At 47.8% G+C, this 26,439-nt stretch overlaps 27 non-coding genes across 27 annotated transcripts; 8 read left to right on the top strand and 19 right to left on the bottom strand.

The window, feature by feature from the left end:
- The first annotated feature begins 137 nt into the window (after positions 1 to 137).
- On the top strand, positions 138 to 211 carry TRNAN-GUU (transfer RNA asparagine (anticodon GUU)). Its single transcript has one exon. It is a non-coding gene; the product is annotated as a tRNA-Asn (tRNA).
- A 497-nt stretch (positions 212 to 708) lies between these two features.
- On the bottom strand, positions 709 to 780 carry TRNAG-UCC (transfer RNA glycine (anticodon UCC)). The gene has a single exon. It is a non-coding gene; the product is annotated as a tRNA-Gly (tRNA).
- A 984-nt stretch (positions 781 to 1,764) lies between these two features.
- On the top strand, positions 1,765 to 1,838 carry TRNAN-GUU (transfer RNA asparagine (anticodon GUU)). Its single transcript has one exon. It is a non-coding gene; the product is annotated as a tRNA-Asn (tRNA).
- Positions 1,839 to 2,335: 497 nt separating this feature from the next.
- TRNAG-UCC (transfer RNA glycine (anticodon UCC)) lies at positions 2,336 to 2,407 on the bottom strand. The gene has a single exon. It is a non-coding gene; the product is annotated as a tRNA-Gly (tRNA).
- Positions 2,408 to 3,388: 981 nt separating this feature from the next.
- On the top strand, positions 3,389 to 3,462 carry TRNAN-GUU (transfer RNA asparagine (anticodon GUU)). The gene has a single exon. It is a non-coding gene; the product is annotated as a tRNA-Asn (tRNA).
- Positions 3,463 to 3,959: 497 nt separating this feature from the next.
- Positions 3,960 to 4,031, bottom strand: TRNAG-UCC (transfer RNA glycine (anticodon UCC)). The gene has a single exon. It is a non-coding gene; the product is annotated as a tRNA-Gly (tRNA).
- A 1,555-nt stretch (positions 4,032 to 5,586) lies between these two features.
- TRNAG-UCC (transfer RNA glycine (anticodon UCC)) lies at positions 5,587 to 5,658 on the bottom strand. The gene has a single exon. It is a non-coding gene; the product is annotated as a tRNA-Gly (tRNA).
- A 983-nt stretch (positions 5,659 to 6,641) lies between these two features.
- TRNAN-GUU (transfer RNA asparagine (anticodon GUU)) lies at positions 6,642 to 6,715 on the top strand. The gene has a single exon. It is a non-coding gene; the product is annotated as a tRNA-Asn (tRNA).
- A 497-nt stretch (positions 6,716 to 7,212) lies between these two features.
- TRNAG-UCC (transfer RNA glycine (anticodon UCC)) lies at positions 7,213 to 7,284 on the bottom strand. Its single transcript has one exon. It is a non-coding gene; the product is annotated as a tRNA-Gly (tRNA).
- Positions 7,285 to 8,840: 1,556 nt separating this feature from the next.
- TRNAG-UCC (transfer RNA glycine (anticodon UCC)) lies at positions 8,841 to 8,912 on the bottom strand. The gene has a single exon. It is a non-coding gene; the product is annotated as a tRNA-Gly (tRNA).
- A 560-nt stretch (positions 8,913 to 9,472) lies between these two features.
- On the bottom strand, positions 9,473 to 9,544 carry TRNAI-GAU (transfer RNA isoleucine (anticodon GAU)). Its single transcript has one exon. It is a non-coding gene; the product is annotated as a tRNA-Ile (tRNA).
- A 929-nt stretch (positions 9,545 to 10,473) lies between these two features.
- TRNAG-UCC (transfer RNA glycine (anticodon UCC)) lies at positions 10,474 to 10,545 on the bottom strand. Its single transcript has one exon. It is a non-coding gene; the product is annotated as a tRNA-Gly (tRNA).
- A 552-nt stretch (positions 10,546 to 11,097) lies between these two features.
- Positions 11,098 to 11,169, bottom strand: TRNAF-GAA (transfer RNA phenylalanine (anticodon GAA)). The gene has a single exon. It is a non-coding gene; the product is annotated as a tRNA-Phe (tRNA).
- Positions 11,170 to 12,098: 929 nt separating this feature from the next.
- Positions 12,099 to 12,170, bottom strand: TRNAG-UCC (transfer RNA glycine (anticodon UCC)). Its single transcript has one exon. It is a non-coding gene; the product is annotated as a tRNA-Gly (tRNA).
- A 792-nt stretch (positions 12,171 to 12,962) lies between these two features.
- On the bottom strand, positions 12,963 to 13,034 carry TRNAI-UAU (transfer RNA isoleucine (anticodon UAU)). Its single transcript has one exon. It is a non-coding gene; the product is annotated as a tRNA-Ile (tRNA).
- Positions 13,035 to 13,730: 696 nt separating this feature from the next.
- On the bottom strand, positions 13,731 to 13,802 carry TRNAG-UCC (transfer RNA glycine (anticodon UCC)). Its single transcript has one exon. It is a non-coding gene; the product is annotated as a tRNA-Gly (tRNA).
- Positions 13,803 to 14,586: 784 nt separating this feature from the next.
- On the bottom strand, positions 14,587 to 14,658 carry TRNAI-UAU (transfer RNA isoleucine (anticodon UAU)). The gene has a single exon. It is a non-coding gene; the product is annotated as a tRNA-Ile (tRNA).
- A 696-nt stretch (positions 14,659 to 15,354) lies between these two features.
- TRNAG-UCC (transfer RNA glycine (anticodon UCC)) lies at positions 15,355 to 15,426 on the bottom strand. Its single transcript has one exon. It is a non-coding gene; the product is annotated as a tRNA-Gly (tRNA).
- A 783-nt stretch (positions 15,427 to 16,209) lies between these two features.
- Positions 16,210 to 16,281, bottom strand: TRNAI-UAU (transfer RNA isoleucine (anticodon UAU)). The gene has a single exon. It is a non-coding gene; the product is annotated as a tRNA-Ile (tRNA).
- A 125-nt stretch (positions 16,282 to 16,406) lies between these two features.
- TRNAN-GUU (transfer RNA asparagine (anticodon GUU)) lies at positions 16,407 to 16,480 on the top strand. The gene has a single exon. It is a non-coding gene; the product is annotated as a tRNA-Asn (tRNA).
- Positions 16,481 to 18,029: 1,549 nt separating this feature from the next.
- On the top strand, positions 18,030 to 18,103 carry TRNAN-GUU (transfer RNA asparagine (anticodon GUU)). Its single transcript has one exon. It is a non-coding gene; the product is annotated as a tRNA-Asn (tRNA).
- A 497-nt stretch (positions 18,104 to 18,600) lies between these two features.
- On the bottom strand, positions 18,601 to 18,672 carry TRNAG-UCC (transfer RNA glycine (anticodon UCC)). The gene has a single exon. It is a non-coding gene; the product is annotated as a tRNA-Gly (tRNA).
- Positions 18,673 to 19,456: 784 nt separating this feature from the next.
- On the bottom strand, positions 19,457 to 19,528 carry TRNAI-UAU (transfer RNA isoleucine (anticodon UAU)). Its single transcript has one exon. It is a non-coding gene; the product is annotated as a tRNA-Ile (tRNA).
- Positions 19,529 to 20,224: 696 nt separating this feature from the next.
- On the bottom strand, positions 20,225 to 20,296 carry TRNAG-UCC (transfer RNA glycine (anticodon UCC)). Its single transcript has one exon. It is a non-coding gene; the product is annotated as a tRNA-Gly (tRNA).
- Positions 20,297 to 21,271: 975 nt separating this feature from the next.
- Positions 21,272 to 21,345, top strand: TRNAI-UAU (transfer RNA isoleucine (anticodon UAU)). Its single transcript has one exon. It is a non-coding gene; the product is annotated as a tRNA-Ile (tRNA).
- Positions 21,346 to 23,592: 2,247 nt separating this feature from the next.
- TRNAG-UCC (transfer RNA glycine (anticodon UCC)) lies at positions 23,593 to 23,664 on the bottom strand. Its single transcript has one exon. It is a non-coding gene; the product is annotated as a tRNA-Gly (tRNA).
- Positions 23,665 to 24,645: 981 nt separating this feature from the next.
- TRNAI-UAU (transfer RNA isoleucine (anticodon UAU)) lies at positions 24,646 to 24,719 on the top strand. Its single transcript has one exon. It is a non-coding gene; the product is annotated as a tRNA-Ile (tRNA).
- The last annotated feature ends 1,720 nt before the right edge of the window (positions 24,720 to 26,439 follow it).

Genomic DNA, 26,439 nt, shown 5'->3' with positions numbered 1-26,439 from the left:
CGCCACTCTGCTGCCATACAGTGAATGCTTCATTGTGGGAAAAAGTGGCGTTAAACTTCTTGGAGCAGACTTACTTCCTCACTCCACAAGACACACATACATCCCCATAAAATCATTTAGCAACAACTGCAGGCACAGTCTCTGTGGCGCAATCGGTTAGCGCGTTCGGCTGTTAACCGAAAGGTTGGTGGTTCAAGCCCACCCAGGGACGGCCTTTCCTTTTGTGTTCAACAGTTGTCTGAAGAGAACCCCAGATAGCCATGTAGATTCATTTGAGACACGTTGGAATCTCATTCACGTTCATGAAAAGGGTGAGCAGCATCAAGTTCATGTCTTAGTGATACAACAGACATCGCTGGCAGTGTCTGTGACCAAATGAAGTTTTCTGTACCCCAGAAGCAGCAGTAAAGTATTAGCCGGGGATCGAACCCAAAGCCTGGCGACGGCTGTCAAGCCAAAGAAAGGCAGTTCAAGCCCACCCAAGGACAGGCTCGCCTTAGTGCCTTGCTAGCTATTTGTTTAGAACATTATAGAGTGTCTGCATTAAGTGTTGACCATTTAGAAAGAACTTTAAGCTGGCGTAGAGTCTGCTGCACCGGAATGGAACCTCTCCAGAGACTGAGCAGGTGCAGGATGTCCTAACTGTTCAGAGATCTTGTCTTGGTCTTGTCTTCCATGGAATTGTAGGGTGCCAAAAGCAAGCTCACATGCATTGGCCAGGAATCGAACCCGGGTCAACTGCTTGGAAGGCAGCTATGCTCACCACTATACCACCAACGCTACATGCTGAAACTCGCCTAGCATGTACCATTGCAATATACCCAAGAGAAAAATGAGCTTGCTTATTTGCCTACTTTGCTAGATGTAAGCAGTGGGACACATGGTGATACTGCTTACAGACTTCAATTCAAGACTTCAGAAAGATCATGTGCCCCCCTGGATGATGCTGGTGCAACACACACAGCAAAGGACAGCAATTTGAAGTCTGGAAGATTCCAGGGCAAGGGTGGGAAGGATGAAAAGCTATTTGGCCATGCAACCATTCATGCTAACCCAAAGCTTACTTGTGCCCTACAACACATTGGCTTAAGACTTGACCAAATCCAATGCTCCAATATGGGGAAGCTTCTCTGTTTGCTGTTTTTTTTTTTTTTTTTTTTTTTAAGTGCGGTGTCACAGTTCACCCATCTCTTCAACTACAAGAACGGCCCAGGAGTAGTCTTAGCTACCCTAATATGTACGTTACAGCAGGGCCCTTATTACACTTTCTCTTACAGGGCAATGGAAACCGTTTTGCCCATGCGATAAAGCAAGGTGCAAAAATGAATTCATGCCTAGCAGAGGATGGTTTCGATCCATCGACCTCTGGGTTATGGGCCCAGCACGCTTCCGCTGCGCCACTCTGCTTCTGTTCGTATTCAACCTTCAAGTTTAAGAAGGGTACATTAGTTGAAATAGTTACACTACTATCTATGTTACAGCAAGGCCCTAATGACACTTTCTCTTAAGGGGCTATGGCCGACAATTGGCCCATATGGTAAGCAAGGTATAAAAACCAACGTACACCTAGCAGAGAATGGTTTCGATCCATCGACCTCTGGGTTATGGGCCCAGCACGCTTCCGCTGCGCCACTCTGCTGCCATACAGTGAATGCTTCATTGTGGGAAAAAGTGGCGTTAAACTTCTTGGAGCAGACTTACTTCCTCACTCCACAAGACACACATACATCCCCATAAAATCATTTAGCAACAACTGCAAGCACAGTCTCTGTGGCGCAATCGGTTAGCGCGTTCGGCTGTTAACCGAAAGGTTGGTGGTTCAAGCCCACCCAGGGACGGCCTTTCCTTTTGTGTTCAACAGTTGTCCGAAGAGAACCCCAGATAGCCATGTAGATTCATTTGAGACACGTTGGAATCTCATTCACGTTCATGAAAAGGGTGAGCAGCATCAAGTTCATGTCTTAGTGATACAACAGACATCCCTGGCAGTGTCTGTGACCAAATGAAGTTTTCTGTACCCCAGAAGCAGCAGTAAAGTATTAGCCGGGGATCGAACCCAAAGCCTGGCGACGGCTGTCAAGCCAAAGAAAGGCAGTTCAAGCCCACCCAAGGACAGGCTCGCTTTAGTGCCTTGCTAGCTATTTGTTTAGAACATTATAGAGTGTCTGCATTAAGTGTTGACCATTTAGAAAGAACTTTAAGCTGGCGTAGAGTCTGCTGCACCGGAATGGAACCTCTCCAGAGACTGAGCAGGTGCAGGATGTCCTAACTGTTCAGAGATCTTGTCTTGGTCTTGTCTTCCATGGAATTGTAGGGTGCCAAAAGCAAGCTCACATGCGTTGGCCGGGAATCAAACCCGGGTCAACTGCTTGGAAGGCAGCTATGCTCACCACTATACCACCAACGCTACATGCTGAAACTCGCCTAGCATGTACCATTGCAATATACCCAAGAGAAAAATGAGCTTGCTTATTTGCCTACTTTGCTAGATGTAAGCAGTGGGACACATGGTGATACTGCTTACAGACTTCAATTCAAGACTTCAGAAAGATCATGTGCCCCCCTGGATGATGCTGGTGCAACACACACAGCAAAGGACAGCAATTTGAAGTCTGGAAAATTCCAGGGCAAGGGTGGGAAGGATGAAAAGCTAGGTGGCCATGCAACCATTCCTGCTAACCCAAAGCTTACTTGTGCCCTACAACACATTGGCTTAAGACTTGACCAAATCCAATGCTCCAATATGGGGAAGCTTCTCTGTTTGCTGTTTTTTTTTTTTTTTTTTTTAAGTGCGGTGTCACAGTTCACCCATCTCTTCAACTACAAGAACGGCCCAGGAGTAGTCTTAGCTACCCTAATATGTACGTTACAGCAGGGCCCTTATTACACTTTCTCTTACAGGGCAATGGAAACCGTTTTGCCCATGCGATAAAGCAAGGTGCAAAAATGAATTCATGCCTAGCAGAGGATGGTTTCGATTCATCGACCTCTGGGTTATGGGCCCAGCACGCTTCCGCTGCGCCACTCTGCTTCTGTTTGTATTCAACCTTCAAGTTTAAGAAGGGTACATTAGTTGAAATAGTTATACTACTATCTATGTTACAGCAAGGCCCTAATGACACTTTCTCTTAAGGGGCTATGGCCGACAATTGGCCCATATGGTAAGCAAGGTATAAAAACCAACGTACACCTAGCAGAGGATGGTTTCGATCCATCGACCTCTGGGTTATGGGCCCAGCACGCTTCCGCTGCGCCACTCTGCTGCCATACAGTGAATGCTTCATTGTGGGAAAAAGTGGCGTTAAACTTCTTGGAGCAGACTTACTTCCTCACTCCACAAGACACACATACATCCCCATAAAATCATTTAGCAACAACTGCAGGCACAGTCTCTGTGGCGCAATCGGTTAGCGCGTTCGGCTGTTAACCGAAAGGTTGGTGGTTCAAGCCCACCCAGGGACGGCCTTTCCTTTTGTGTTCAACAGTTGTCTGAAGAGAACCCCAGATAGCCATGTAGATTCATTTGAGACACGTTGGAATCTCATTCACGTTCATGAAAAGGGTGAGCAGCATCAAGTTCATGTCTTAGTGATACAACAGACATCGCTGGCAGTGTCTGTGACCAAATTAAGTTTTCTGTACCCCAGAAGCAGCAGTAAAGTATTAGCCGGGGATCGAACCCAAAGCCTGGCGACGGCTGTCAAGCCAAAGAAAGGCAGTTCAAGCCCACCCAAGGACAGGCTCGCCTTAGTGCCTTGCTAGCTATTTGTTTAGAACATTATAGAGTGTCTGCATTAAGTGTTGACCATTTAGAAAGAACTTTAAGCTGGCGTAGAGTCTGCTGCACCCGAATGGAACCTCTCCAGAGACTGAGCAGGTGCAGGATGTCCTAACTGTTCAGAGATCTTGTCTTGGTCTTGTCTTCCATGGAATTGTAGGGTGCCAAAAGCAAGCTCACATGCGTTGGCCGGGAATCGAACCCGGGTCAACTGCTTGGAAGGCAGCTATGCTCACCACTATACCACCAACGCTACATGCTGAAACTCGCCTAGCATGTACCATTGCAATATACCCAAGAGAAAAATGAGCTTGCTTATTTGCCTACTTTGCTAGATGTAAGCAGTGGGACACATGGTGATACTGCTTACAGACTTCAATTCAAGACTTCAGAAAGATCATGTGCCCCCCTGGATGATGCTGGTGCAACACACACAGCAAAGGACAGCAATTTGAAGTCTAGAAGATTCCAGGGCAAGGGTGGGAAGGATGAAAAGCTAGGTGGCCATGCAACCATTCCTGCTAACCCAAAGCTTACTTGTGCCCTACAACACATTGGCTTAAGACTTGACCAAATCCAATGCTCCAATATGGGGAAGCTTCTCTGTTTGCTGTTTTTTTTTTTTTTTTTTTTTTTAAGTGCGGTGTCACAGTTCACCCATCTCTTCAACTACAAGAACGACCCAGGAGTAGTCTTAGCTACCCTAATATGTACGTTACAGCAGGGCCCTTATTACACTTTCTCTTACAGGGCAATGGAAACCGTTTTGCCCATGCGATAAAGCAAGGTGCAAAAATGAATTCATGCCTAGCAGAGGATGGTTTCGATCCATCGACCTCTGGGTTATGGGCCCTGCACGCTTCTGCTGCGCCACTCTGCTTATGTTTGTATTCAACCTTCAAGTTTAAGAAGGGTACATTAGTTGAAATAGTTACACTACTATCTATGTTACAGCAAGGCCCTAATGACACTTTCTCTTAAGGGGCTATGGCCGACAATTGGCCCATATGGTAAGCAAGGTATAAAAACCAACGTACACCTAGCAGAGGATGGTTTCGATCCATCGACCTCTGGGTTATGGGCCCAGCACGCTTCCGCTGCGCCACTCTGCTGCCATACAGTGAATGCTTCATTGTGGGAAAAAGTGGCGTTAAACTTCTTGGAGCAGACTTACTTCCTCACTCCACAAGACACACATACATCCCCATAAAATCATTTAGCAACAACTGCAGGCACAGTCTCTGTGGCGCAATCGGTTAGCGCGTTCGGCTGTTAACGGAAAGGTTGGTGGTTCAAGCCCACCCAGGGACGGCCTTTCCTTTTGTGTTCAACAGTTGTCTGAAGAGAACCCCAGATAGCCATGTAGATTCATTTGAGACACGTTGGAATCTCATTCACGTTCATGAAAAGGGTGAGCAGCATCAAGTTCATGTCTTAGTGATACAACAGACATCGCTGGCAGTGTCTGTGACCAAATGAAGTTTTCTGTACCCCAGAAGCAGCAGTAAAGTATTAGCCGGGGATCGAACCCAAAGCCTGGCGACGGCTGTCAAGCCAAAGAAAGGCAGTTCAATCCCACCCAAGGACAGGCTCGCCTTAGTGCCTTGCTAGCTATTTGTTTAGAACATTATAGAGTGTCTGCATTAAGTGTTGACCATTTAGAAAGAACTTTAAGCTGGCGTAGAGTCTGCTGCACCGGAATGGAACCTCTCCAGAGACTGAGCAGGTGCAGGATGTCCTAACTGTTCAGAGATCTTGTCTTGGTCTTGTCTTCCATGGAATTGTAGGGTGCCAAAAGCAAGCTCACATGCATTGGCCAGGAATCGAACCCGGGTCAACTGCTTGGAAGGCAGCTATGCTCACCACTATACCACCAACGCTACATGCTGAAACTCGCCTAGCATGTACCATTGCAATATACCCAAGAGAAAAATGAGCTTGCTTATTTGCCTACTTTGCTAGATGTAAGCAGTGGGACACATGGTGATACTGCTTACAGACTTCAATTCAAGACTTCAGAAAGATCATGTGCCCCCCTGGATGATGCTGGTGCAACACACACAGCAAAGGACAGCAATTTGAAGTCTGGAAGATTCCAGGGCAAGGGTGGGAAGGATGAAAAGCTAGGTGGCCATGCAACCATTCATGCTAACCCAAAGCTTACTTGTGCCCTACAACACATTGGCTTAAGACTTGACCAAATCCAATGCTCCAATATGGGGAAGCTTCTCTGTTTGCTGTTTTTTTTTTTTTTTTTTTTTTAAGTGCGGTGTCACAGTTCACCCATCTCTTCAACTACAAGAACGGCCCAGGAGTAGTCTTAGCTACCCTAATATGTACGTTACAGCAGGGCCCTTATTACACTTTCTCTTACAGGGCAATGGAAACCGTTTTGCCCATGCGATAAAGCAAGGTGCAAAAATGAATTCATGCCTAGCAGAGGATGGTTTCGATCCATCGACCTCTGGGTTATGGGCCCAGCACGCTTCCGCTGCGCCACTCTGCTTCTGCTTGTATTCAACCTTCAAGTTTAAGAAGGGTACATTAGTTGAAATAGTTACACTACTATCTATGTTACAGCAAGGCCCTAATGACACTTTCTCTTAAGGGGCTATGGCCGACAATTGGCCCATATGGTAAGCAAGGTATAAAAACCAACGTACACCTAGCAGAGAATGGTTTCAATCCATCGACCTCTGGGTTATGGACCCAGCACGCTTCCGCTGCGCCACTCTGCTGCCATACAGTGAATGCTTCATTGTGGGAAAAAGTGGCGTTAAACTTCTTGGAGCAGACTTACTTCCTCACTCCACAAGACACACATACATCCCCATAAAATCATTTAGCAACAACTGCAGGCACAGTCTCTGTGGCGCAATCGGTTAGCGCGTTCGGCTGTTAACCGAAAGGTTGGTGGTTCAAGCCCACCCAGGGACGGCCTTTCCTTTTGTGTTCAACAGTTGTCCAAAGAGAACCCCAGATAGCCATGTAGATTCATTTGAGACACGTTGGAATCTCATTCACGTTCATGAAAAGGGTGAGCAGCATCAAGTTCATGTCTTAGTGATACAACCGACATCCCTGGCAGTGTCTGTGACCAAATGAAGTTTTCTGTACCCCAGAAGCAGCAGTAAAGTATTAGCCGGGGATCGAACCCAAAGCCTGGCGACGGCTGTCAAGCCAAAGAAAGGCAGTTCAAGCCCACCCAAGGACAGGCTCGCTTTAGTGCCTTGCTAGCTATTTGTTTAGAACATTATAGAGTGTCTGCATTAAGTGTTGACCATTTAGAAAGAACTTTAAGCTGGCGTAGAGTCTGCTGCACCGGAATGGAACCTCTCCAGAGACTGAGCAGGTGCAGGATGTCCTAACTGTTCAGAGATCTTGTCTTGGTCTTGTCTTCCATGGAATTGTAGGGTGCCAAAAGCAAGCTCACATGCGTTGGTCGGGAATCGAACCCGGGTCTACTGCTTGGAAGGCAGCTATGCTCACCACTATACCACCAACGCTACATGCTGAAACTCGTCTAGCATGTACCATTGCAATATACCCAAGAGAAAAATGAGCTTGCTTATTTGCCTACTTTGCTAGATGTAAGCAGTGGGACACATGGTGATACTGCTTACAGACTTCAATTCAAGACTTCAGAAAGATCATGTGCCCCCCTGGATGATGCTGGTGCAACACACACAGCAAAGGACAGCAATTTGAAGTCTGGAAGATTCCAGGGCAAGGGTGGGAAGGATGAAAAGCTAGGTGGCCATGCAACCATTCCTGCTAACCCAAAGCTTACTTGTGCCCTACAACACATTGGCTTAAGACTTGACCAAATCCAATGCTCCAATATGGGGAAGCTTCTCTGTTTGCTGTTTTTTTTTTTTTTTTTTTTTTTAAGTGCGGTGTCACAGTTCACCCATCTCTTCAACTACAAGAACGGCCCAGGAGTAGTCTTAGCTACCCTAATATGTACGTTACAGCAGGGCCCTTATTACACTTTCTCTTACAGGGCAATGGAAACCGTTTTGCCCATGTGATAAAGCAAGGTGCAAAAATGAATTCATGCCTAGCAGAGGATGGTTTCGATCCATCGACCTCTGGGTTATGGGCCCAGCACGCTTCCGCTGCACCACTCTGCTTCTGTTTGTATTCAACCTTCAAGTTTAAGAAGGGTACATTAGTTGAAATAGTTACACTACTATCTATGTTACAGCAAGGCCCTAATGACACTTTCTCTTAAGGGGCTATGGCCGACAATTGGCCCATATGGTAAGCAAGGTATAAAAACCAACGTACACCTAGCAGAGGATGGTTTCGATCCATCGACCTCTGGGTTATGGGCCCAGCACGCTTCCGCTGCGCCACTCTGCTGCCATACAGTGAATGCTTCATTGTGGGAAAAAGTGGCGTTAAACTTCTTGGAGCAGACTTACTTCCTCACTCCACAAGACACACATACATCCCCATAAAATTATTTAGCAACAACTGCAGGCACAGTCTCTGTGGCGCAATCGGTTAGCGCCGTTCGGCTGTTAACCGAAAGGTTGGGGGTTCAAGCCCGCCAAGGGACGGCCTTTCCTTTTGTGTTCAACAGTTGTCCGAAGAGAACCCCAGATAGCCATGTAGATTCATTTGAGACACGTTGGAATCTCATTCACGTTCATGAAAAGGGTGAGCAGCATCAAGTTCATGTCTTAGTGATACAACAGACATCCCTGGCAGTGTCTGTGACCAAATGAAGTTTTCTGTACCCCAGAAGCAGCAGTAAAGTATTAGCCGGGGATCGAACCCAAAGCCTGGCGACGGCTGTCAAGCCAAAGAAAGGCAGTTCAAGCCCACCCAAGGACAGGCTCGCCTTAGTGCCTTGCTAGCTATTTGTTTAGAACATTATAGAGTGTCTGCATCAAGTGTTGACCATTTAGAAAGAACTTTAAGCTGGCGTAGAGTCTGCTGCACCGGAATGGAACCTCTCCAGAGACTGAGCAGGTGCAGGATGTCCTAACTGTTCAGAGATCTTGTCTTGGTCTTGTCTTCCATGGAATTGTAGGGTGCCAAAAGCAAGCTCACATGCGTTGGTCGGGAATCGAACCCGGGTCTACTGCTTGGAAGGCAGCTATGCTCACCACTATACCACCAACGCTACATGCTGAAACTCGCCTAGCATGTACCATTGCAATATACCCAAGAGAAAAATGAGCTTGCTTATTTGCCTACTTTGCTAGATGTAAGCAGTGGGACACATGGTGATACTGCTTACAGACTTCAATTCAAGACTTCAGAAAGATCATGTGCCCCCCTGGATGATGCTGGTGCAACACACACAGCAAAGGACAGCAATTTGAAGTCTGGAAGATTCCAGGGCAAGGGTGGGAAGGATGAAAAGCTAGGTGGCCATGCAACCATTCCTGCTAACCCAAAGCTTACTTGTGCCCTACAACACATTGGCTTAAGACTTGACCAAATCCAATGCTCCAATATGGGGAAGCTTCTCTGTTTGCTGTTTTTTTTTTTTTTTTTTTTTTTTTTTTAAGTGCGGTGTCACAGTTCACCCATCTCTTCAACTACAAGAACGGCCCAGGAGTAGTCTTAGCTACCCTAATATGTACGTTACAGCAGGGCCCTTATTACACTTTCTCTTACAGGGCAATGGAAACCGTTTTGCCCATGTGATAAAGCAAGGTGCAAAAATGAATTCATGCCTAGCAGAGGATGGTTTCGATCCATCGACCTCTGGGTTATCGGCCCAGCACGCTTCCGCTGCACCACTCTGCTTCTGTTTGTATTCAACCTTCAAGTTTAAGAAGGGTACATTAGTTGAAATAGTTACACTACTATCTATGTTACAGCAAGGCCCTAATGACACTTTCTCTTAAGGGGCTATGGCCGACAATTGGCCCATATGGTAAGCAAGGTATAAAAACCAACGTACACCTAGCAGAGGATGGTTTCGATCCATCGACCTCTGGGTTATGGGCCCAGCATGCTTCCGCTGCGCCACTCTGCTGCCATACAGTGAATGCTTCATTGTGGGAAAAAGTGGCGTTAAACTTCTTGGAGCAGACTTACTTCCTCACTCCACAAGACACACATACATCCCCATAAAATTATTTAGCAACAACTGCAGGCACAGTCTCTGTGGCGCAATCGGTTAGCGCCGTTCGGCTGTTTACTGAAAGGTTGGGGGTTCAAGCCCGCCAAGGGACGGCCTTTCCTTTTGTGTTCAACAGTTGTCCGAAGAGAACCCCAGATAGCCATGTAGATTCATTTGAGACACGTTGGAATCTCATTCACGTTCATGAAAAGGGTGAGCAGCATCAAGTTCATGTCTTAGTGATACAACAGACATCCCTGGCAGTGTCTGTGACCAAATGAAGTTTTCTGTACCCCAGAAGCAGCAGTAAAGTATTAGCCGGGGATCGAACCCAAAGCCTGGCGACGGCTGTCAAGCCAAAGAAAGGCAGTTCAAGCCCACCCAAGGACAGGCTCGCCTTAGTGCCTTGCTAGCTATTTGTTTAGAACATTATAGAGTGTCTGCATCAAGTGTTGACCATTTAGAAAGAACTTTAAGCTGGCGTAGAGTCTGCTGCACCGGAATGGAACCTCTCCAGAGACTGAGCAGGTGCAGGATGTCCTAACTGTTCAGAGATCTTGTCTTGGTCTTGTCTTCCATGGAATTGTAGGGTGCCAAAAGCAAGCTCACATGCGTTGGTCGGGAATCGAACCCGGGTCTACTGCTTGGAAGGCAGCTATGCTCACCACTATACCACCAACGCTACATGCTGAAACTCGCCTAGCATGTACCATTGCAATATACCCAAGAGAAAAATGAGCTTGCTTATTTGCCTACTTTGCTAGATGTAAGCAGTGGGACACATGGTGATACTGCTTACAGACTTCAATTCAAGACTTCAGAAAGATCATGTGCCCCCCTGGATGATGCTGGTGCAACACACACAGCAAAGGACAGCAATTTGAAGTCTGGAAGATTCCAGGGCAAGGGTGGGAAGGATGAAAAGCTAGGTGGCCATGCAACCATTCCTGCTAACCCAAAGCTTACTTGTGCCCTACAACACATTGGCTTAAGACTTGACCAAATCCAATGCTCCAATATGGGGAAGCTTCTCTGTTTGCTGTTTTTTTTTTTTTTTTTTTTAAGTGCGGTGTCACAGTTCACCCATCTCTTCAACTACAAGAACGGCCCAGGAGTAGTCTTAGCTACCCTAATATGTACGTTACAGCAGGGCCCTTATTACACTTTCTCTTACAGGGCAATGGAAACCGTTTTGCCCATGTGATAAAGCAAGGTGCAAAAATGAATTCATGCCTAGCAGAGGATGGTTTCGATCCATCGACCTCTGGGTTTTCGGCCCAGCACGCTTCCGCTGCACCACTCTGCTTCTGTTTGTATTCAACCTTCAAGTTTAAGAAGGGTACATTAGTTGAAATAGTTACACTACTATCTATGTTACAGCAAGGCCCTAATGACACTTTCTCTTAAGGGGCTATGGCCGACAATTGGCCCATATGGTAAGCAAGGTATAAAAACCAACGTACACCTAGCAGAGGATGGTTTCGATCCATCGACCTCTGGGTTATGGGCCCAGCACGCTTCCGCTGCGCCACTCTGCTGCCATACAGTGAATGCTTCATTGTGGGAAAAAGTGGCGTTAAACTTCTTGGAGCAGACTTACTTCCTCACTCCACAAGACACACATACATCCCCATAAAATTATTTAGCAACAACTGCAGGCACAGTCTCTGTGGCGCAATCGGTTAGCGCCGTTCGGCTGTTAACCGAAAGGTTGGGGGTTCAAGCCCGCCAAGGGACGGCCTTTCCTTTTGTGTTCAACAGTTGTCCGAAGAGAACCCCAGATAGCCATGTAGATTCATTTGAGACACGTTGGAATCTCATTCACGTTCATGAAAAGGGTGAGCAGCATCAAGTTCATGTCTTAGTGATACAACAGACATCCCTGGCAGTGTCTGTGACCAAATGAAGTTTTCTGTACCCCAGAAGCAGCAGTAAAGTATTAGCCGGGGATCGAACCCAAAGCCTGGCGACGGCTGTCAAGCCAAAGAAAGGCAGTTCAAGCCCACCCAAGGACAGGCTCGCCTTAGTGCCTTGCTAGCTATTTGTTTAGAACATTATAGAGTGTCTGCATCAAGTGTTGACCATTTAGAAAGAACTTTAAGCTGGCGTAGAGTCTGCTGCACCGGAATGGAACCTCTCCAGAGACTGAGCAGGTGCAGGATGTCCTAACTGTTCAGAGATCTTGTCTTGGTCTTGTCTTCCATGGAATTGTAGGGTGCCAAAAGCAAGCTCACATGCATTGGTCGGGAATCGAACCCGGGTCTACTGCTTGGAAGGCAGCTATGCTCACCACTATACCACCAACGCTACATGCTGAAACTCGCCTAGCATGTACCATTGCAATATACCCAAGAGAAAAATGAGCTTGCTTATTTGCCTACTTTGCTAGATGTAAGCAGTGGGACACATGGTGATACTGCTTACAGACTTCAATTCAAGACTTCAGAAAGATCATGTGCCCCCCTGGATGATGCTGGTGCAACACACACAGCAAAGGACAGCAATTTGAAGTCTGGAAGATTCCAGGGCAAGGGTGGGAAGGATGAAAAGCTAGGTGGCCATGCAACCATTCCTGCTAACCCAAAGCTTACTTGTGCCCTACAACACATTGGCTTAAGACTTGACCAAATCCAATGCTCCAATATGGGGAAGCTTCTCTGTTTGCTGTTTTTTTTTTTTTTTTTTTTTTTTTTTTAAGTGCGGTGTCACAGTTCACCCATCTCTTCAACTACAAGAACGGCCCAGGAGTAGTCTTAGCTACCCTAATATGTACGTTACAGCAGGGCCCTTATTACACTTTCTCTTACAGGGCAATGGAAACCGTTTTGCCCATGCGATAAAGCAAGGTGCAAAAATGAATTCATGCCTAGCAGAGGATGGTTTCGATCCATCGACCTCTGGGTTATGGGCCCAGCACGCTTCCGCTGCGCCACTCTGCTTCTGTTTGTATTCAACCTTCAAGTTTAAGAAGGGTACATTAGTTGAAATAGTTACACTACTATCTATGTTACAGCAAGGAGCTAATGACACTTTCTCTTAAGGGGCTATGGCCGACAATTGGCCCATATGGTAAGCAAGGTATAAAAACCAACGTACACCTAGCAGAGGATGGTTTCGATCCATCGACCTCTGGGTTATAGGCCCAGCACGCTTCCGCTGCGCCACTCTGCTGCAATACAGTGAATGCTTCATTGTGGGAAAAAGTGGCGTTAAACTTCTTGGAGCAGACTTACTTCCTCACTCCACAAGGCACGCATACATCCCCATAAAATCATTTAGCAACAACTGCAGGCACAGTCTCTGTGGCGCAATCGATTAGCGCGTTTGGCTGTTAACCGAAAGGTTGGTGGTTCAAGCCCACCCAGGGACGGCCTTTCCTTTTGTGTTCAACAGTTGTCCGAAGAGAACCCCAGATAGCCATGTAGATTCATTTGAGACACGTTGGAATCTCATTCACGTTCATGAAAAGGGTGAGCAGCATCAAGTTCATGTCTTAGTGATACAACAGACATCCCTGGCAGTGTCTGTGACCAAATGAAGTTTTCTGTACCCCAGAAGCAGCAGTAAAGTATTAGCTGGGGATCGAACCCAAAGCCTGGCGACGGCTGTCAAGCCAAAGAAAGGCAGTTCAAGCCCACCCAAGGACAGGCTCGCCTTAGTGCCTTGCTAGCTATTTGTTTAGAACATTATAGAGTGTCTGCATTAAGTGTTGACCATTTAGAAAGAACTTTAAGCTGGCGTAGAGTCTGCTGCACCGGAATGGAACCTCTCCAGAGACTGAGCAGGTGCAGGATGTCCTAACTGTTCAGAGATCTTGTCTTGGTCTGGTCTTCCATGGAATTGTAGGGTGCCAAAAGCAAGCTCACATGCGTTGGCTGGGAATCAAACCCAGGTCAACTGCTTGGAAGGCAGCTATGCTCACCACTATACCACCAACGCTACATGCTGAAAGTCGCCTAGCATGTACCATTGCAATATACCCAAGAGAAAAATGAGCTTGCTTATTTGCCTACTTTGCTAGATGTAAGCAGTGGGACACATGGTGATACTGCTTACAGACTTCAATTCAAGACTTCAGAAAGATCATGTGCCCCCCTGGATGATGCTGGTGCAACACACACAGCAAAGGACAGCAATTTGAAGTCTGGAAGATTCCAGGGCAAGGGTGGGAAGGATGAAAAGCTAGGTGGCCATGCAACCATTCCTGCTAACCCCAAGCTTACTTGTGCCCTACAACACATTGGCTTAAGACTTGACCAAATCCAATGCTCCAATATGGGGAAGCTTCTCTGTTTGCTGTTTTTTTTTTTTTTTTTTATAAGTGCGGTGTCACAGTTCACCCATCTCTTCAACTACAAGAACGGCCCAGGAGTAGTCTTAGCTACCCTAATATGTACGTTACAGCAGGGCCCTTATTACACTTTCTCTTACAGGGCAATGGAAACCGTTTTTCCCATGCGATAAAGCAAGGTGCAAAAATGAATTCATGCCTAGCAGAGGATGGTTTCGATCCATCGACCTCTGGGTTATGGGCCCAGCACGCTTCCGCTGCGCCACTCTGCTTCTGTTTGTATTCAACCTTCAAGTTTAAGAAGGGTACATTAGTTGAAATAGTTACACTACTATCTATGTTACAGCAAGGAGCTAATGACACTTTCTCTTAAGGGGCTATGGCCGACAATTGGCCCATATGGTAAGCAAGGTATAAAAACCAACGTACACCTAGCAGAGGATGGTTTCGATCCATCGACCTCTGGGTTATAGGCCCAGCACGCTTCCGCTGCGCCACTCTGCTGCAATACAGTGAATGCTTCATTGTGGGAAAAAGTGGCGTTAAACTTCTTGGAGCAGACTTACTTCCTCACTCCACAAGACACGCATACATCCCCATAAAATCATTTAGCAACAACTGCAGGCACAGTCTCTGTGGCGCAATCGATTAGCGCGTTTGGCTGTTAACCGAAAGGTTGGTGGTTCAAGCCCACCCAGGGACGGCCTTTCCTTTTGTGTTCAACAGTTGTCTGAAGAGAACCCCAGATAGCCATGTAGATTCATTTGAGACACGTTGGAATCTCATTCACGTTCATGAAAAGGGTGAGCAGCATCAAGTTCATGTCTTAGTGATACAACAGACATCCCTGGCAGTGTCTGTGACCAAATGAAGTTTTCTGTACCCCAGAAGCAGCAGTAAAGTATTAGCCGGGGATCGAACCCAAAGCCTGGCGACGGCTGTCAAGCCAAAGAAAGGCAGTTCAAGCCCACCCAAGGACAGGCTCGCCTTAGTGCCTTGCTAGCTATTTGTTTAGAACATTATAGAGTGTCTGCATTAAGTGTTGACCATTTAGAAAGAACTTTAAGCTGGCGTAGAGTCTGCTGCACCGGAATGGAACCTCTCCAGAGACTGAGCAGGTGCAGGATGTCCTAACTGTTCAGAGATCTTGTCTTGGTCTTGTCTTCCATGGAATTGTAGGGTGCCAAAAGCAAGCTCACATGCGTTGGCCGGGAATCGAACCCAGGTCAACTGCTTGGAAGGCAGCTATGCTCACCACTATACCACCAACGCTACATGCTGAAAGTCGCCTAGCATGTACCATTGCAATATACCCAAGAGAAAAATGAGCTTGCTTATTTGCCTACTTTGCTAGATGTAAGCAGTGGGACACATGGTGATACTGCTTACAGACTTCAATTCAAGACTTCAGAAAGATCATGTGCCCCCCTGGATGATGCTGGTGCAACACACACAGCAAAGGACAGCAATTTGAAGTCTGGAAGATTCCAGGGCAAGGGTGGGAAGGATGAAAAGCTAGGTGGCCATGCAACCATTCCTGCTAACCCAAAGCTTACTTGTGCCCTACAACACATTGGCTTAAGACTTGACCAAATCCAATGCTCCAATATGGGGAAGCTTCTCTGTTTGCTGTTTTTTTTTTTTTTTTTTTAAGTGCGGTGTCACAGTTCACCCATCTCTTCAACTACAAGAACGGCCCAGGAGTAGTCTTAGCTACCCTAATATGTACGTTACAGCAGGGCCCTTATTACACTTTCTCTTACAGAGCAATGGAAACCGTTTTGCCCATGCGATAAAGCAAGGTGCAAAAATGAATTCATGCCTAGCAGAGGATGGTTTCGATCCATCGACCTCTGGGTTATGGGCCCAGCACGCTTCCGCTGCGCCACTCTGCTTCTGTTTGTATTCAACCTTCAAGTTTAAGAAGGGTACATTAGTTGAAATAGTTACACTACTATCTATGTTACAGCAAGGCCCTAATGACACTTTCTCTTAAGGGGCTATGGCCGACAATTGGCCCATATGGTAAGCAAGGTATAAAAACCAACGTACACCTAGCAGAGGATGGTTTCGATCCATCAACCTCTGGGTTATAGGCCCAGCACGCTTCCGCTGCGCCACTCTGCTGCAATGCAGTGAATGCTTCATTGTGGGAAAAAGTGGCGTTAAACTTCTTGGAGCAGACTTACTTCCTCACTCCACAAGACACGCATACATCCCCATAAAATCATTTAGCAACAACTGCAGGCACAGTCTCTGTGGCGCAATCGATTAGCGCGTTCGGCTGTTAACCGAAAGGTTGGTGGTTCAAGCCCACCCAGGGACGGCCTTTCCTTTTGTGTTCAACAGTTGTCCGAAGAGAACCCCAGATAGCCATGTAGATTCATTTGAGACACGTTGGAATCTCATTCACGTTCATGAAAAGGGTGAGCAGCATCAAGTTCATGTCTTAGTGATACAACAGACATCCCTGGCAGTGTCTGTGACCAAATGAAGTTTTCTGTACCCCAGAAGCAGCAGTAAAGTATTAGCCGGGGATCGAACCCAAAGCCTGGCGACGGCTGTCAAGCCAAAGAAAGGCAGTTCAAGCCCACCCAAGGACAGGCTCGCCTTAGTGCCTTGCTAGCTATTTGTTTAGAACATTATAGAGTGTCTGCATTAAGTGTTGACCATTTAGAAAGAACTTTAAGCTGGCGTAGAGTCTGCTGCACCGGAATGGAACCTCTCCAGAGACTGAGCAGGTGCAGGATGTCCTAACTGTTCAGAGATCTTGTCTTGGTCTTGTCTTCCATGGAATTGTAGGGTGCCAAAAGCAAGCTCACATGCGTTGGCCAGGAATCGAACCCAGGTCAACTGCTTGGAAGGCAGCTATGCTCACCACTATACCACCAACGCTACATGCTGAAAGTCGCCTAGCATGTACCATTGCAATATACCCAAGAGAAAAATGAGCTTGCTTATTTGCCTACTTTGCTAGATGTAAGCAGTGGGACACATGGTGATACTGCTTACAGACTTCAATTCAAGACTTCAGAAAGATCATGTGCCCCCCTGGATGATGCTGGTGCAACACACACAGCAAAGGACAGCAATTTGAAGTCTGGAAGATTCCAGGGCAAGGGTGGGAAGGATGAAAAGCTAGGTGGCCATGCAACCATTCCTGCTAACCCAAAGCTTACTTGTGCCCTACAACACATTGGCTTAAGACTTGACCAAATCCAATGCTCCAATATGGGGAAGCTTCTCTGTTTGCTGTTTTTTTTTTTTTTTTTTTAAGTGCGGTGTCACAGTTCACCCATCTCTTCAACTACAAGAACGGCCCAGGAGTAGTCTTAGCTACCCTAATATGTACGTTACAGCAGGGCCCTTATTACACTTTCTCTTACAGGGCAATGGAAACCGTTTTGCCCATGCGATAAAGCAAGGTGCAAAAATGAATTCATGCCTAGCAGAGGATGGTTTCGATCCATCGACCTCTGGGTTATGGGCCCAGCACGCTTCCGCTGCGCCACTCTGCTTCTGTTTGTATTCAACCTTCAAGTTTAAGAAGGGTACATTAGTTGAAATAGTTACACTACTATCTATGTTACAGCAAGGCCCTAATGACACTTTCTCTTAAGGGGCTATGGCCGACAATTGGCCCATATGGTAAGCAAGGTATAAAAACCAACGTACACCTAGCAGAGGATGGTTTCGATCCATCGACCTCTGGGTTATGGGAACAGCACGCTTCCGCTGCACCACTCTGCTGCCATACAGTGAATGCTTCATTGTGGGAAAAAGTGGCGTTAAACTTCTTGGAGCAGACTTACTTCCTCACTCCACAAGACACCCATACATCCCCATAAAATCATTTAGCAACAACTGCAGGCACAGTCTCTGTGGCGCAATCGATTAGCGCGTTCGGCTGTTAACCGAAAGGTTGGTGGTTCAAGCCCACCCAGGGACGGCCTTTCCTTTTGTGTTCAACAGTTGTCCGAAGAGAACCCCAGATAGCCATGTAGATTCATTTGAGACACGTTGGAATCTCATTCACGTTCATGAAAAGGGTGAGCAGCATCAAGTTCATGTCTTAGTGATACAACAGACATCCCTGGCAGTGTCTGTGACCAAATGAAGTTTTCTGTACCCCAGAAGCAGCAGTAAAGTATTAGCCGGGGATCGACCCCAAAGCCTGGCGACGGCTGTCAAGCCAAAGAAAGGCAGTTCAAGCCCACCCAAGGACAGGCTCGCCTTAGTGCCTTGCTAGCTATTTGTTTAGAACATTATAGAGTGTCTGCATTAAGTGTTGACCATTTAGAAAGAACTTTAAGCTGGCGTAGAGTCTGCTGCACCGGAATGGAACCTTTCCAGAGACTGAGCAGGTGCAGGATGTCCTAACTGTTCAGAGATCTTGTCTTGGTCTTGTCTTCCATGGAATTGTAGGGTGCCAAAAGCAAGCTCACATGCGTTGGCCGGGAATCGAACCCAGGTCAACTGCTTGGAAGGCAGCTATGCTCACCACTATACCACCAACGCTACATGCTGAAAGTCGCCTAGCATGTACCATTGCAATATACCCAAGAGAAAAATGAGCTTGCTTATTTGCCTACTTTGCTAGATGTAAGCAGTGGGACACATGGTGATACTGCTTACAGACTTCAATTCAAGACTTCAGAAAGATCATGTGCCCCCCTGGATGATGCTGGTGCAACACACACAGCAAAGGACAGCAATTTGAAGTCTGGAAGATTCCAGGGCAAGGGTGGGAAGGATGAAAAGCTAGGTGGCCATGCAACCATTCCTGCTAACCCAAAGCTTACTTGTGCCCTACAACACATTGGCTTAAGACTTGACCAAATCCAATGCTCCAATATGGGGAAGCTTCTCTGTTTGCTGTTTTTTTTTTTTTTTTTTTTAAGTGCGGTGTCACAGTTCACCCATCTCTTCAACTACAAGAACGGCCCAGGAGTAGTCTTAGCTACCCTAATATGTACGTTACAGCAGGGCCCTTATTACACTTTCTCTTACAGGGCAATGGAAACCGTTTTGCCCATGCGATAAAGCAAGGTGCAAAAATGAATTCATGCCTAGCAGAGGATGGTTTCGATCCATCGACCTCTGGGTTATGGGCCCAGCACGCTTCCGCTGCGCCACTCTGCTTCTGTTTGTATTCAACCTTCAAGTTTAAGAAGGGTACATTAGTTGAAATAGTTACACTACTATCTATGTTACAGCAAGGCCCTAATGACACTTTCTCTTAAGGGGTTATGGCCGACAATTGGCCCATATGGTAAGCAAGGTATAAAAACCAACGTACACCTAGCAGAGGATGGTTTCGATCCATCGACCTCTGGGTTATAGGCCCAGCACGCTTCCGCTGCGCCACTCTGCTGCAATACAGTGAATGCTTCATTGTGGGAAAAAGTGGCGTTAAACTTCTTGGAGCAGACTTACTTCCTCACTCCACAAGACACGCATACATCCCCATAAAATCATTTAGCAACAACTGCAGGCACTGTCTCTGTGGCGCAATCGATTAGCGCGTTTGGCTGTTAACCGAAAGGTTGGTGGTTCAAGCCCACCCAGGGACGGCCTTTCCTTTTGTGTTCAACAGTTGTCCGAAGAGAACCCCAGATAGCCATGTAGATTCATTTGAGACACGTTGGAATCTCATTCACGTTCATGAAAAGGGTGAGCAGCATCAAGTTCATGTCTTAGTGATACAACAGACATCCCTGGCAGTGTCTGTGACCAAATGAAGTTTTCTGTACCCCAGAAGCAGCAGTAAAGTATTAGCCGGGGATCGAACCCAAAGCCTGGCGACGGCTGTCAAGCCAAAGAAAGGCAGTTCAAGCCCACCCAAGGACAGGCTCGCCTTAGTGCCTTGCTAGCTATTTGTTTAGAACATTATAGAGTGTCTGCATTAAGTGTTGACCATTTAGAAAGAACTTTAAGCTGGCGTAGAGTCTGCTGCACCGGAATGGAACCTCTCCAGAGACTGAGCAGGTGCAGGATGTCCTAACTGTTCAGAGATCTTGTCTTGGTCTTGTCTTCCATGGAATTGTAGGGTGCCAAAAGCAAGCTCACATGCGTTGGCCAGGAATCGAACCCGGGTCAACTGCTTGGAAGGCAGCTATGCTCACCACTATACCACCAACGCTACATGCTGAAAGTCGCATAGCATGTACCATTGCAATATACCCAAGAGAAAAATGAGCTTGCTTATTTGCCTACTTTGCTAGATGTAAGCAGTGGGACACATGGTGATACTGCTTACAGACTTCAATTCAAGACTTCAGAAAGATCATGTGCCCCCCTGGATGATGCTGGTGCAACACACACAGCAAAGGACAGCAATTTGAAGTCTGGAAGATTCCAGGGCAAGGGTGGGAAGGATGAAAAGCTAGGTGGCCATGCAACCATTCCTGCTAACCCAAAGCTTACTTGTGCCCTACAACACATTGGCTTAAGACTTGACCAAATCCAATGCTCCAATATGGGGAAGCTTCTCTGTTTGCTTTTTTTTTTTTTTTTAAGTGCGGTGTCACAGTTCACCCATCTCTTCAACTACAAGAACGGCCCAGGAGTAGTCTTAGCTACCCTAATATGTACGTTACAGCAGGGCCCTTATTACACTTTCTCTTACAGGGCAATGGAAACCGTTTTGCCCATGCGATAAAGCAAGGTGCAAAAATGAATTCATGCCTAGCAGAGGATGGTTTCGATCCATCGACCTCTGGGTTATGGGCCCAGCACGCTTCCGCTGCGCCACTCTGCTTCTGTTTGTATTCAACCTTCAAGTTTAAGAAGGGTACATTAGTTGAAATAGTTACACTACTATCTATGTTACAGCAAGGCCCTAATGACACTTTCTCTTAAGGGGCTATGGCCGACAATTGGCCCATATGGTAAGCAAGGTATAAAAACCAACGTACACCTAGCAGAGGATGGTTTCGATCCATCGACCTCTGGGTTATGGGAACAGCACGCTTCCGCTGCACCACTCTGCTGCCATACAGTGAATGCTTCATTGTGGGAAAAAGTGGCGTTAAACTTCTTGGAGCAGACTTACTTCCTCACTCCACAAGACACCCATACATCCCCATAAAATCATTTAGCAACAACTGCAGGCACAGTCTCTGTGGCGCAATCGGTTAGCGCGTTCGGCTTATAACCGAAAGGTTGGTGGTTCAAGCCCACCCAGGGACGGCCTTTCCTTTTGTGTTCAACAGTTGTCCGAAGAGAACCCCAGATCAGTGCAGTTTCTAGGCTAAAATGCACCCAGGGCGAGGGTGTAAAAATTGCGCCCCCCCCCCCCGAAGCAAGGTATGGGTGCCCACAGTGTAGGTTAGCCATGTCTAGTTGCACTCAGTATAGATTCCCCCAGAATAGGTACCCCAGTATAGGTAGCCAGCTATAGGTCCCCCCAGTATAAGTAGCCAGGCATAGGTGAGTCAGTATAGTTGCCTCCGGTATAGGTTAGCCAGGTAGGTGCCTCCAGTATAGGTAGCCAGTATAGTTGCCCACAGTATAGGTTAGATAGGCAGGCGTCCCCGGTATAAGTTAGATAGTTAGGTGACCCCACTACAGGTTAGCTAGGTGGGTGCCTCTAATATAGGTAGCCAAAATAGTTGCCCCCCGCATAGGTTAGATAGGTAGATGCCCCCAGTATAGGTTAGTTAGGTAGGTGCCTCCAATATAGGTAGCCAGTATAGTTGTCACCTGTATAGACTAGCTAGGTAGGTAGGTGCCCCCAATACAGGTTAGATAAGTTAATGCTCCCACTATAGGTTAGATAGGAAGGTGCCCCCCAGTATAGGTTAGGAAGGTGCCCCCCAGTATAGGTTAGATAGGTAGCTGCCCCCCAGTATAGGTTAGATAGGTAGCTGCCCCCCAATATAGGTTAGATAGGTAGGTGCCCCCCAGTATAGGTTAGATAGGTAGCTGCCCCCCAGTATAGGTTAGATTAGGTAGCTGCCCCCTCAGTATAGGTTAGATTAGGTAGCTGCCCCCCAGGTTAGATAGGTAGCTGCCCCCCAGTATAGGTTAGGTAGGTACCCCAGTATAGGTTAGATAAGGTAGCTGCCCCCAGTATAGGTTAGATTAGGTAGGTGCCCCCCAGGATAGGTTAGATAGGTAGCTTCCCCCAGTATAGGTTAGATAGGTAGCTGCTCCCCAGTATAGGTTAGAAAGGTAGGTGCCCCCCAGTATAGGTTAGATAAGGTAGCTGCCCCCTCAGTATAGGTTAGATTAGGTAGCTGCCACCCAGTATAGGTTAGATTAGGTCGGTGCCCCCCAGTATAGGTTAGATTAGGTAGGTGCCCCCCAGTATAGGTTAGATTAGGTAGCTGCCCCCCAGTATAGGTTAGATAGGTAGGTGCCCCCCAGTATAGGTTAGATTAGGTAGGTGCCCCCCAGGATAGGTTAGATAGGTAGGTGCCCCCCAGGATATGTTAGATAGGTAGCTGCCCCAGTATAGGTTAGGTAGGTGCCCCCCATGATGGAGGGGGGAGCCGCAGCCGCGGGGAGGGCAGCCCGACCTCTCCCTCCCTCTCCCCGGGCCGCCCTCCATGCGATCCCCCCTCGGACGAAGTGCAGAGTAATGCGCAGGGAAGCGCTACAGAAAACTACTCACCTCGCTGGCTCCATGCGCTGCTCTCTCGCCGCCAGTCTCATCTCTGCTTACACGCTGATACACACACGCTGCTAAACAGGAAGCAGCGTGTGTGTGTATCAGCGTGTAGGCAGAGAGAGGAGACTGGCGGCGAGAGAGCAGCGCTTGGAGCCAGTGAGGTGAGTAGTTTTCTGTAGCGCTTCCCTGCGAATTACTCTGCACTCCGTCCGAGGGGGGATCGCATGGAGGGCGGCCCAGGGAGAGGGAGGGAGAGGTCGGGCTGCCCTCCCCGCGGCTGCGGCTCCCCCCTCCATCACAGCGCCCCCCTCCCAGCAGCGCCCCGGGCGGCGGCACGCCCCGCACGGGGGTAGAAACGGCCATGCCCCAGATAGCCATGTAGATTCATTTGAGACACGTTGGAATCTCATTCACGTTCATGAAAAGGGTGAGCAGCATCAAGTTCATGTCTTAGTGATACAACAGACATCCCTGGCAGTGTCTGTGACCAAATGAAGATTTCTGTACCCCAGAAGCAGCAGTAAAGTATTAGCCGGGGATCGAACCCAAAGCCTGGCGACGGCTGTCAAGCCAAAGAAAGGCAGTTCAAGCCCACCCAAGGACAGGCTCGCTTTAGTGCCTTGCTAGCTATTTGTTTAGAACATTATAGAGTGTCTGCATTAAGTGTTGACCATTTAGAAAGACCTTTAAGCTGGCGTAGAGTCTGCTGCACCGGAATGGAACCTCTCCAGAGACTGAGCAGGTGCAGGATGTCCTAACTGTTCAGAGATCTTGTCTTGGTCTTGTCTTCCATGGAATTGTAGGGTGCCAAAAGCAAGCTCACATGCGTTGGCCGGGAATCGAACCCGGGTCAACTGCTTGGAAGGCAGCTATGCTCACCACTATACCACCAACGCTACATGCTGAAACTCGCCTAGCATGTACCATTGCAATATACCCAAGAGAAAAATGAGCTTGCTTATTTGTCTACTTTGCTAGATGTAAGCAGTGGGACACATGGTGATACTGCTTACAGACTTCAATTCAAGACTTCAGAAAGATCATGTGCCCCCCTGGATGATGCTGGTGCAACACACACAGCAAAGGACAGCAATTTGAAGTCTGGAAGATTCCAGGGCAAGGGTGGGAAGGATGAAAAGCTAGGTGGCCATGCAACCATTCCTGCTAACCCAAAGCTTACTTGTGCCCTACAACACATTGGCTTAAGACTTGACCAAATCCAATGCTCCAATATGGGGAAGCTTCTCTGTTTGCTGTTTTTTTTTTTTTTTTTTTTAAGTGCGGTGTCACAGTTCACCCATCTCTTCAACTACAAGAACGGCCCAGGAGTAGTCTTAGCTACCCTAATATGTACGTTACAGCAGGGCCCTTATTACACTTTCTCTTACAGGGCAATGGAAACCGTTTTGCCCATGCGATAAAGCAAGGTGCAAAAATGAATTCATGCCTAGCAGAGGATGGTTTCGATCCATCGACCTCTGGGTTATGGGCCCAGCACGCTTCCGCTGCGCCACTCTGCTTCTGTTTGTATTCAACCTTCAAGTTTAAGAAGGGTACATTAGTTGAAATAGTTACACTACTATCTATGTTACAGCAAGGCCCTAATGACACTTTCTCTTAAGGGGCTATGGCCGACAATTGGCCCATATGGTAAGCAAGGTATAAAAACCAACGTACACCTAGCAGAGGATGGTTTCGATCCATCGACCTCTGGGTTATGGGAACAGCACGCTTCCGCTGCACCACTCTGCTGCCATACAGTGAATGCTTCATTGTGGGAAAAAGTGGCGTTAAACTTCTTGGAGCAGACTTACTTCCTCACTCCACAAGACACCCATACATCCCCATAAAATCATTTAGCAACAACTGCAGGCACAGTCTCTGTGGCGCAATCGGTTAGCGCGTTCGGCTTATAACCGAAAGGTTGGTGGTTCAAGCCCACCCAGGGACGGCCTTTCCTTTTGTGTTCAACAGTTGTCCGAAGAGAACCCCAGATCAGTGCAGTTTCTAGGCTAAAATGCACCCAGGGCGAGGGTGTAAAAATTGCGCCCCCCCCCCCCCGAAGCAAGGTATGGGTGCCCACAGTGTAGGTTAGCCATGTCTAGTTGCACTCAGTATAGATTCCCCCAGAATAGGTACCCCAGTATAGGTAGCCAGCTATAGGTCCCCCCAGTATAAGTAGCCAGGCATAGGTGAGTCAGTATAGTTGCCTCCGGTATAGGTTAGCCAGGTAGGTGCCTCCAGTATAGGTAGCCAGTATAGTTGCCCACAGTATAGGTTAGATAGGCAGGCGTCCCCGGTATAAGTTAGATAGTTAGGTGACCCCACTACAGGTTAGCTAGGTGGGTGCCTCTAATATAGGTAGCCAAAATAGTTGCCCCCCGCATAGGTTAGATAGGTAGATGCCCCCAGTATAGGTTAGTTAGGTAGGTGCCTCCAATATAGGTAGCCAGTATAGTTGTCACCTGTATAGACTAGCTAGGTAGGTAGGTGCCCCCAATACAGGTTAGATAAGTTAATGCTCCCACTATAGGTTAGATAGGAAGGTGCCCCCCAGTATAGGTTAGGAAGGTGCCCCCCAGTATAGGTTAGATAGGTAGCTGCCCCCCAGTATAGGTTAGATAGGTAGCTGCCCCCCAATATAGGTTAGATAGGTAGGTGCCCCCCAGTATAGGTTAGATAGGTAGCTGCCCCCCAGTATAGGTTAGATTAGGTAGCTGCCCCCTCAGTATAGGTTAGATTAGGTAGCTGCCCCCCAGGTTAGATAGGTAGCTGCCCCCCAGTATAGGTTAGGTAGGTACCCCAGTATAGGTTAGATAAGGTAGCTGCCCCCAGTATAGGTTAGATTAGGTAGGTGCCCCCCAGGATAGGTTAGATAGGTAGCTTCCCCCAGTATAGGTTAGATAGGTAGCTGCTCCCCAGTATAGGTTAGAAAGGTAGGTGCCCCCCAGTATAGGTTAGATAAGGTAGCTGCCCCCTCAGTATAGGTTAGATTAGGTAGCTGCCACCCAGTATAGGTTAGATTAGGTCGGTGCCCCCCAGTATAGGTTAGATTAGGTAGGTGCCCCCCAGTATAGGTTAGATTAGGTAGCTGCCCCCCAGTATAGGTTAGATAGGTAGGTGCCCCCCAGTATAGGTTAGATTAGGTAGGTGCCCCCCAGGATAGGTTAGATAGGTAGGTGCCCCCCAGGATATGTTAGATAGGTAGCTGCCCCAGTATAGGTTAGGTAGGTGCCCCCCATGATGGAGGGGGGAGCCGCAGCCGCGGGGAGGGCAGCCCGACCTCTCCCTCCCTCTCCCCGGGCCGCCCTCCATGCGATCCCCCCTCGGACGAAGTGCAGAGTAATGCGCAGGGAAGCGCTACAGAAAACTACTCACCTCGCTGGCTCCATGCGCTGCTCTCTCGCCGCCAGTCTCATCTCTGCTTACACGCTGATACACACACGCTGCTAAACAGGAAGCAGCGTGTGTGTGTATCAGCGTGTAGGCAGAGAGAGGAGACTGGCGGCGAGAGAGCAGCGCTTGGAGCCAGTGAGGTGAGTAGTTTTCTGTAGCGCTTCCCTGCGAATTACTCTGCACTCCGTCCGAGGGGGGATCGCATGGAGGGCGGCCCAGGGAGAGGGAGGGAGAGGTCGGGCTGCCCTCCCCGCGGCTGCGGCTCCCCCCTCCAT

This window comes from Hyperolius riggenbachi, chromosome 4 (assembly GCF_040937935.1).
Source record: "Hyperolius riggenbachi isolate aHypRig1 chromosome 4, aHypRig1.pri, whole genome shotgun sequence".
In the NCBI taxonomy this organism is placed as follows: Eukaryota; Metazoa; Chordata; class Amphibia; order Anura; family Hyperoliidae; genus Hyperolius; species Hyperolius riggenbachi.
The sequence above is the reverse complement of the archived record's forward strand: the minus strand, read 5'-3'. Positions and strand labels throughout refer to the sequence as shown.